Genomic DNA, 10372 nt, shown 5'->3' with positions numbered 1-10372 from the left:
ACATTCTCCTCATGTAAAAACACGCTGATTCCCGGACCATCTGTGGGCTGGATTTAGAAGGCGATTGGGCTGGATCTGGCCCCCAGGCCTTAGTTTGCCTACAATTCTGTGATCTCAGCTGTTAATATCCTTGCACTTTTAAACGAGACAAATTCCCATGCCAAAGGGCAGGTGGGCTGGAGTGTCCCCCAGCAAACAAGGTAATGCATAGAACAGTGTAAAAGCTGTGCAGGACAGGCAGAAATGCAACAGGTGAAGAAGTGTCTCCCATCACTTTCTATTCTGGGATAAACTACACCAGCTGGCTTCTTGGGCAGCTGTTATAGGAGTCTGGGTGGTTTTTGGGGTGGGTGGGAGTGGAGACTCAAGGAGAGGAGGAGGAGAACAACAACTGCCCCGATGGATAAATGGTCTGGCACCACATAAAGTATATTTATCTATTAATATAAAATGGCCGCTGTTCTACAGGGTGGATCTGTCAATCTACTTCTGCTGCACTTCAAGACATGAGCAGCCGGCGATTGTTAAGAGTCACCCCATGGATTTGACTTTCCTCCGGAGCGATTTCCTCCTTTCCCTAAGGCAGCCGGGAGCTTTTTTCTATTCTTTCCTTCCAAACAAATTAAAAGGAGGTAAGGGAAAGCTAACAAAACACCACCTAAAGGAGCAACGCGGGAATGAGGCTGAGCCCAGCGTTTGCTCTTTCCGCAACCATCAGATTCATTCAGGACGGCTTCTTCTCGCAGCTGCCGCGTGGCCGCGATCAAGAGTTTGTCGAAGTCACCAGCCGCGCTTCGAACTTTCCCCTTTTGCAGAAGATAGACGGGGGACGCCAGTCAGATGCGCCTAGGCGCGTTTTGACACACGGTCACCTGCCTGTCTCCCTCTCTCCGCACCCTCACGCACATTTCCATTTGAAGCACGGCAATGAAACAATGAACGTGGAACAGCAAGTGGGCTGGGGCTGGGGTTTACTCTCTGCCTATTTCTTCCAATGACTTGGGATTTTTTTTTAACAATTAAAATTAGATCAGAGGGGAGGGAACAAGTGACGGCACACACAATTACGCGCCGCCCCGTTGCACGGCCTTGAGGCTGTGCGCGCAAGCAGCTTTTACGCTTTTCTTGGATTTTGCCATCTCAGTGCACCCCCCCCCCCAAATAATCCACATCTCAACCACCAGAGCCTTTGCAAAGGGATTTTGATTTTTGATTTATTTATTTTTTTGGTGCGGTGGGGCGCACGCGTTACTTTGTCCATTAATCATAGGGCAGAGGGTCTTAATCATAATGGCCAGGGCTTCAATTTAACTGGGTTCACATTATAGGACAGGGTGCAGCTGTTTCGGAGTCTTCCAGGACGTAAGAAAGGCTCCTCCCCCCCCAATTTAAAAGGACAGCATAACCGGCGCGAGGGGTAGCAAGGAGCGAGATATCCGACCGTATAGCCAGCCCCAAATTCTGTTGATTTCAGCTAAACTTCTGAGCTGTGCCCCTGAATGCCCCGGACCTCTGATTATAGGATTGAAGGCTCCGAATGATTTTTATTTGGGGGGGGTGGAAAAGGAGCGATGGTCTCTTCCATAGGAAGTTCTGCACCCTCTGCGTGATTTCTCTAGGGACCCAGCGTCCGGATTTGGGGACCTGTGCGCGCGTGCGTAATTCAGAACCATTTTGCGCCGGCGTTGCAATGAGAAGTTAGGGGGCGCGGGTGAGAAAGTGGTCCGGGTCCATTATGACAACTTGCGCGGTTGGTGTACTTCGGAAACACAGCAGGCGAGGCCGGAGAGACTTTTTCGGAGGAGATAAAAGCGCACAGCTACATTGAGGTCATTTAAGCGAACAAGTGTGTTCCACATATTTCTACATAAGCAGTCTGGTTCCTTTCTGCAAACGTGCACAAGATAGAGGTCCGAAGGCTCCAGTCCCACGCTCGATTACGAGGGAGCAAAACCCATGGAACGAAGTGAGGATTTAGTTCAGCATGCACGTGGAGTCCCACGGAGCTCGAGTGGGGTTGCTCCCCAAGCATCGCGCGTGAGGCTGCAGCGCGACCCCAGAATGGAAGTTGCTCCTGAGTGAGCGCTTAGTGCAGCCTCGGACCGTGCACTAATAACCAAAGAAAGACGGCAACATTATAGAAGTGCATTGATTTTATATATATATAAATATAAAGCATCCTTGATATTGTTAGAGGCAAGCTTCTCTTCCGACCGCCCCTCCCCCGCCAACATATTTAAACGTCTTTTTTCTCCCTTTACACTGTATTAAAGTTAAGAGCAAAATGCACGTAACAAAGAACGCGGAGACAAAAAAACCAAAAACATCCCGCATGTGAACAGAATGAAGATATGATTTGATTAATTAACAGAAGGTGAAGGCATGCTTTTTAAGGGAGGCAGGACATTTGGAAGGCGGGTAGAGAAAGTAGCTGCAGGTTTTTCACGTTGGGGGAAAAAGAAGAAGAAAGAGAATGAAAACTTTGCCCAAAATCGAGGGACCCTGCTAGAAGAGCCGCGGGTTGTATCGTATGCAAATACGCAAGCTGACGTAAGAGATCATGTGGGTTTTGGCGTAGATCACCACCACCGATCGGAGAGGGTTTTTTTTTTAATTTAATTTATTTTTTTTCCCCAAATTGCTCCTGGGTTGTGGGATTGTTGTTTTTTTTTGGTGTGTGCGTGAGTGTTTGTGTGCGTGAGTGTGGTGGTGGTTGCTTTTTTTTCGCGGCGGGGGTGGGGTGGGGGGGTGCGCGGTGGGCCGAGTGTTAAAACCGAGAGTCCCGGACTGGCTCCCCCGCGTTCTAGAACGCGCACCGAGAGTTCCATTCCCGGGGAAAGTTCGTGTCTCGGCGTTCCAAAGCTTTGATCGCAGGTAAGGAAGGGGAAGGAAGAAAGAAAGCAAAAGAAAACAACGTTCGCCCTCCCTTCCTCCGCCCCTATTAGTATCATTAGGCTTTTGGTTTGTTTGTTTTTAAGAAGGAACAAGGAAGTGCGGTTCTTTGCACACAAAAAACAACCACCAACCCCGCTGGTAAATCTTTTTGCCACATGGACTTAAGATGCTCTTTGCTTTTGCCCTGTAAACCCGACCGATCGGGCAAGCCACTCGGACCTAACTTTTGCTTCTTCCTCCGGGGGAGGAAAAAAAAAAGCTCCCGTTTTGTTAAGAGGACTTGAGAGCGGGTGGGGAGGGGAGGCAGGGAGGGAGGGGCGTTGAGAGGAAAGATTGCGAGGAAGGTGGCAAAAGATCGGATTAAAAGGAAAACATACACGAGTATTGGAAAGGAGGCCCTTCGCTCTCTCTTCAAGCCGATCTCAAGTTGTTGTTGTTGTTGTTTCAAGGGAGGAGGGGGCTGCATGCCGGGCGGGCGGGGGGAGCAAAAAAGGAGAGAAGGCGAAGGGTGTTTTTTTCTTTTAAAAAAATACATTAAAAAATATGTCTACGTTTCCCTATGTCGACATCAGCCACACAAAATATGGCGTCCGCTTTCGAGAAGGCGTTACGTAGAGGCGAGGAAGGCGATCTTGGAAACCCAGGCTTGGAGAATGAGGGACACCCCCGCCCCCTCCTTTCCCCCATAACTGCGACGTTGGTGGAGCGGGTGGGGGCCGGACGCCTTTGCCCTCGTGTTCCCCGCGCGCCTCCTGGAAGACGGGGTCAGAGTTTTAAGGTGGGGAGGGGGTGGGAGTGGGGAGGGGTAGCCCCTCCAGGCTCCGAGCAAGCATAGATTTGGGCTGCAATTCCACGCACACACCAGATTTGTCTTTCATGCAGGCACCATGACGCGTTTCGGCTGCAGTCTCTTTCTCTCTCCCCTTTGCAACCCAGGAAAAAATCTGTAAATTGACAGGAGACGTTGTATTTTTCCCCTATTAATAGGAAATAATGGCTCTGTAGAAGCCACGCTTGCATAGCATAACGCATCGGCCTAACTCTCCTCCCCACCCCCAAATTTTCCCACCACTACCCCATCTTCTGATAGCGGGTGGGGAGGGGCGATCATCTTCTTGGCGCATCCCCTGGGGGGTTTTTTGCTAAGAAATGAAAAATATAAATCTTGCCTGGTGTATTCCAACGCCCTGTTGAAAAACCGAAACAAAACCCGAAATGGGGAAAAAAGAAGGTTACTCCTAACCGTTGTTGGTTTTACTTCTGATTTGATCCCGTTCCAAAGATCTCCACAATCCTGGGAAATGTTAAGGTGTTCTGGTCCTCATTCCACATTTCCTTTGGAGAGACTTCCAGGTCTATCCTTTCCCCCACCCAAAAAAACCCTTCCCCTCCCCCCATCAGTTTTTATTTTCATAGGATTTGAATTGGACTTGCTCCTTTCCTGTCTCACTGGGGAGAGCTACAGAGAAAAGACAACCACAAAGGGTGCCCCAACCCCTGAGATAAAGTGCTGTGGGAGAGGCTTGGTTTTTGAGGAAGTGAAGTTTTGATTTGCTGAGAAGTTCCACCTGGCTGATTGACTTCAAAGCCATGTGAGACGGTTCAGAGCCCTAGACTTGTTTCCCGATGGCCTTTTGTTTGCCTGCTGGAGGAATTCATTGCCAAGCTGGGTACATTATTGTCTTGTCTTTCCTTTTAAAGGGCACGTTGTACTTTTGGCAGCTTCAGGTTTTGAACCCTAAATTGTGATGATCCTAATGCACTTGTCAGTTAAGAGCAATAAGAAGCAGGCAGCTTTCAGAGCAGGTGTGAGCCTATTGCAGCAACAGCAAATAATTTTTTTGCACCCTAAAGGAATCTACAGTTATTACGACATGTGCTCTCATAGAATCATAGAATTGCAGAGTTTGAAGGGACCCCGAGGGTCATCTAGTCCAACCCCCTGCAATGCGGGAATCTCAAATAAAGCATCTATGGCAGATGGCCATTGAGCCTCTGCTTAAAAACCTCCAAGTTAGGAGAGTCGACAGCCTTTCGAGGGAGACCGCTCCACTGTCAAACCGCTTTCATGGCCTAGACTCCAGTAATCAAATGTATAATGTGTCGTCCTCAGTTGATTGATATATGCATGGGCATAAAGGGTGTGTGTGTAAACAGTGGGGTCAAATAGTGATGGTAAGGTAAAGGGACCCCTGACCATTAGGTCCATTCGTGGCCGACTCTGGGGTTGTGGCACTCATCTCGCTTTACTGGCCGAGGAAGCCGGTGTACAGCTTCCGGGTCATGTGGCCAGCAGGACTAAGCCGCTTCTGACAAACCAGAGCAGCGCACGGAAACACCGTTTACCTTCCCGCCGGAGCAGTACCTATTTATCTACTTGCACTTTGACATGCTTTCGAACTGCCAGGGTGGCAGGAGCAGGGACCGAGCAACGGGAGCTCACCCCATCGTGGGGATTCGAACCGCCAACCTTCTGATCGGCAAGTCCTAGGCTCTGTGGTTTAACCCACAGCGCCACCTGCATCCCTACTAAATAGTGATGAGTGACCTCCAAAAAAATATGGTCTGTGACGATTCAGTTAAAGCTTAAATTTGTGTAAAATAAACCCTGTGACCATGCACAGTAGTGGTAATTGGTGCTAATGCAATCAATCACCCCAGTTTTGCTATGTTAATTAACACTTGTAGCTAGATGGGGGCAGTTTCCAGCCCCACAACAAAAAAAGGGGAATAAAATTGTGTGATGGGGAAAATGAGGGGGAGCATTTGGATTAAATGCAATCAAGCCAGCTTTTGAGTTGCACAGGACTTGCCTTTGCTACATGAACAGCTCTGTACAGTTTGCAGCTATCAAATCCACTTTGACCAGTTGAAAACTGCACCCGGGTCCCGCTTGCAACTTACCACAGGCTTCTTGTTGGGGACTATGAGATCAAGATGCTGGACCTTTGGCCTGATCCAGCAGGTCTTTTCTTACATCCAGAAAGCCGAATCGAGAACTTTGTTGGATTTGGTATTCACAGCTCAATTCTGGGCATGTTTATTAAAACGCTAACTTAGGTGTCTAGGGCCAAAGCTTCAGTAAAGCAGGACTCTGCGGCTATTGACCCACTGTGCTGTATGCCAGCCATACGTGGCAGGTGATTGATTTAGAGCCCAACACACTTCTGCCATTCCTAACAGGCAACAAACCTAGGAGCTTTAGCACGATTTATGTCCATTTATGTCTACTAAACACAGTCTTCTACCTTCATGGTCAGAGGCAGGAAGCCTGTAAAGGCCAGCTGCAGGTAGAGTGAGTGTTACTGTGTTCAGGGTCCTGCTTGGGGGCTTCTTGTGGTCATCTGGTTGGCCACTGTGACCCTAGAGCGCTGGACAAGATGGGCTTTTGGTTTGGTCCACCACAGCTGCTCTTGTGATTTATACGCCTTGATGGAGCACGAGTTGTGCAGATCTGTAGTACAGTGGTACCTTGGTTCTCAAACAACTTGGAACCCAAACACTGCAAAACCAGAAGTAAGTGTTCCAGTTTGTGAACTTTTTTCGGAAGCCGAACATCCTCCGTTTTGAGTATTATGCTTCCGATTTGAGTGCCACACTTCCGTTTTGAGGGTTACGCTGAGGTCTGTCTGTTTTTGCTATTTATTTTGCGGTTTTGTGGCTCTTTTTTTTTTGTTTTGTTTGTGACTGTGTGGAACCCAGTTCAGCTACTGATTGATTGTGTGACTGCAGTACAGTGGTACCTTGGGTTAAATATGCTTCAGGTTACAGACTCAGAAGAACCCAGAAATAGTACCTCAGGTTAAGAACTTTGCTTCAGGATGAGAACATAAATCGTGTTGAAGCGGCGCGGCGGCAGCAGGAGGCCCCATTAGCTAAAGTGGTGCTTCAGGTTAAGAACAGTTTCAGGTTACGTACAGACCTCTGGAACGAATTAAGTACTTAACCTGAGGTACCACTGTACATTGTTTATTGCTTTCATTTGGATCAATGGTCTCGTTAGATAGTAAAATTCATGTTAAATTGCTGTTCTAGGGGTTGTTTGGAAAAGTCTGGAACGGATTAATCCATTTTGCATTACTTTCTGTGGGGAAAATGCGCCTTTGGTTTTGGAATGCTTTGGTTTTGGAACGGACTTCCGGAATGGATTAAATTTGAGAACCAAGGTACCACTGTAGAGATTTTGTGGGCAGGTATGCATTGGGTCCCAAGCAAGGCATATGCTTTGCACGTCCCAAGTTCAGTTTCTGTCAACTTGTGTTAAAGGGAATCTCAAGTAGAGAGCTAAGAACCATCTCCATCTATGGAGATGCACTGCTTGTCGGAGTTGACAGAGCTGAGCAAGAGGACCAGTGGTTCACAAGACAGTGGGGATCCATGATTAGTTTCTTTAAATGCCAATGGGTGATCAGTAGAGGTCCCTGAATCACATCAGCATTGGAGTAAGTTAACGCTACTGTTGCGGTTTCTCACTACACGCTCCAAAGTTGTGATTTGCTCCATTAAGAGAAACATGTGGGTACCTGTAATCGTTCCCTAACAGGACAAAATGGGATGTGGATGGTGCTGTGGGTTAAACCACAGAGCCTAGGACTTGCCGATCGGAAGGTCGGCAGTTCGAATCCCCGCGACGGGGTGAGCTCCCGTTGTTCGGTCCCTGCTCCTGCCAACCTAGCAGTTCGAAAACACATCAAGTGCAAGTAGATAAATAGGTACCACTCTGGCGGGAAGGTAAACAGCATTTCCGTGCGCTGCTCTGGTTCGCCAGAAGCGGCTTAGTCATGCTGGCCACATGACCCGGAAGCTGTATGCCGGCTCCCTCAGCCAATAAAGTGAGATGAGCACTGCAACTCCAGAGTAGTCCGCGACTGGACCTAATGGTCAGGGATCCCTTTACCTTTAACAGGACGAAATAGAAAGGAGAGGGAGCAATTTTCTAGGGGGGAAATGGCTGAAAGGAAAGGACAGCAAAATAAGTTGTGGTCCTAAGTGGGACCACCCCACATACACAAACAAGACAGCTGGGCTATAGAGAAATGCAAAGATACAGGAAGTCTGATCATCATCATCATTGTCTGGTTGCTGTTCATGTAGGACAGCTTCAAATGCTTCTATATAGTCCTAAGTTCCAAGTTTCCTATTACTGAGCTATTTTTAATACAGTGTGCTTAAATTCATTGTTGCTCTGGCAATAAGAACAACAACAATAATTTTAAAAAATGGGAAACAGAGGAACTGAGATTTATGAAGCATGGAAGCCATAGCTGATGCGAGAGTGAGGTGTCAGAAGCCAGAGGGTTTTCTTGACCCTTTAAAAAGCCCGTAGCCATAGAAGAAGAAGACACCACCCTCTTTGGCTTGTCTTAAACCCCTCTGGTCCCAGCAGGACTGGAACATGTCTAAGAGGGTTCGGCAATTATAGCTTATATTTAATAGAATTGAGGTCTTTTCGGTCATTCTGGAAATCACTGTCATATCCTGGAATTTTCCATTTCCTGACCAGAAACAGCTTTCCAACATAGTACTCAACTTTTCTATCATTCTGTGTAAAAGTAGAGAAGAAACCATTCCCTCCCCCATTTTAATTTCTGCCAACAGCTGTGTAAAATCAGGAATTACAAGACGCTTTTACTGTTCCAAGCAATTATTAAAAAAATTAAAAAGTGAACTTTGCCTGAAGTGCTTCAAGAAGCATTTATTGACATCAAACGCTGGGGGGGGGGGGAATTACAGTGGTACCTTGGTTCTCAAACTCATTGGTACCTAAAACAACTTGGAACCCAAACGCTGCAAACCCGGAAGTAAGCGTTCCAGTTTGAGAACTTTTTTCGGAAGTCAAACATGCTTCGTTTTGAGTGCCACACTTCCGTTTTGAGTGTTACGCTGAGGTCTGTCTGTTTTTGCTATTTATTTTGCGTTTTTGTGGCTCTTTTTGTTTATGTGACTGTGTGGATCCCAGTTCAGCTGCTGATGGATTGATTGTGTGACTGCAGTACATTGTTTATCACTTTCATTTTGTGGATCGATGGTCTCGTTAGGTAGTAAAATTCATGTTAAATGGCTGTTTTAGGGATTGTTTTTGAAAGTCTGGAACAGATTAATTCATTTTGCATTACTTTCCATGGGAAAGTGCACCTTGGTTTTGGAATACTTTGGTTTTGGAATGGACTTCCGGAACGGATTAAGTTTGAGAACCAAGGTACCACTGTAGAAATAAGTGAAGAAGCGTCTGTATATAATAGCAAGTGGCTTCACACTTTGCTTTCCCTTGTGCTTTCTCTGTGTCACTGGATGTAGCTAAAGTAGGGGTGGTGAATCTGTGCCCTTCCATATGTTGATGGACTACAACTCCCATCATCCCTGACTATTGGCCATGCTGGTTGGACCTGATGGAAGTAGGAGCTCCCCAGAACATCTAGAAGGCAACAGATTCTTGACATGAGCCAACAGTGTGACGCGGCAGCTAAAAAAGCCAATGCAATTCTGGGCTGCATCAATAGGAGTATAGCATCTAGATCAAGGGAAGTAATAGTGCCACTGTATTCTGCTCTGGTCAGACCTCACCTGGAGTACTGTGTCCAGTTCTGGGCACCACAGTTCAAGAAGGACACTGACAAACTGGAACGTGTCCAGAGGAGGGCAACCAAAATGGTCAAAGGCCTGGAAGCGATGCCTTATGAGGAACGGCTAAGGGAGCTGGGCATGTTTAGCCTGGAGAAGAGGAGGTTAAAGGGTGATATGATAGCCATATTCAAATATATAAAAGGATGTCACGTAGAGGAGGGAGAAAGCTTGTTTTCTGCTGCTCCAGAGAAGCGGACACGGAGCAATGGATCCAAACTACAAGAAAGAAGATTCCACCTAAACATTAGGAAGAACTTCCTGACAGTAAGAGCTGTTCGACAGTGGAATTTGCTGCCAAGGAGTGTGGTGGAGTCTCCTACTTTGGAGGTCTTTAAGCAGAGGCTTGACAACCATATGTCAGGAGTGCTCTGGTGGTGTTTCCTGCTTGGCAGGGGGTTGGACTCGATGGCCCTTGTGGTCTCTTCCAACTCTATGATTCTATGATTCTGTACCCAAAGCTAAAGTGATGAAATGAGGAAACAACATGAATAAGTTTGAACAAATATTTCTGTAAAATGGATATGTTTCAACGTTTATGCCCTGCCTTTCTGTGATCAAAATCAAACTCAAGGCAGCTTTCAAATAAAGCTATAGGTCGCGGCAAAAGTCTTGTGGCCTCTTATAGTGTAGACAGTGCTATGGAGAGTTGTGGGGGGACAACCCCGGAAAACCAGGAGGGAGGTGGAATAGAGCTGGAATACTCTCCAGATGTGGACTGCAGCTTCCCTCTGATGGAGGTTATAGCCCAAAACATCTGGAGGCAACCACATTGGCCACTCCTGGAGCAAAGAGTCTTAGCTGGGTTGCTGGAACCCTAAACAAGGGTTCTCCATAGAGGGCAATTTGTTGTATG

The 10372-nt window shown here is 47.2% G+C and overlaps 1 protein-coding gene across 3 annotated transcripts in view; it reads left to right on the top strand.

Moving 5' to 3' along the window:
- Window positions 1–2178: 2178 nt before the first annotated feature.
- ZHX2 (zinc fingers and homeoboxes 2) overlaps window positions 2179–10372 on the top strand; it is a 49686-nt gene continuing 41492 nt past the window's right edge. The window contains exon 1 of one of the 3 annotated variants that reach the window (XM_083516664.1): window positions 2179–2550. The gene's annotated coding sequence lies outside the window, so the exon portion shown is untranslated. Of the gene's footprint in view, window positions 2875–7210; window positions 7338–10372 lie in introns of those variants that run through there. The other 2 variants (XM_083516663.1, XM_083516665.1) reach the window with 2 other exon arrangements.

The sequence above is a fragment of the Podarcis liolepis genome, assembly GCF_965112155.1.
Source record: "Podarcis liolepis genome assembly, chromosome: 8".
Classification (NCBI taxonomy): Eukaryota; Metazoa; Chordata; class Lepidosauria; order Squamata; family Lacertidae; genus Podarcis; species Podarcis liolepis.
Note: the sequence above shows the minus strand (reverse complement) of the source record. Positions and strands in the feature narration are given on the sequence as shown.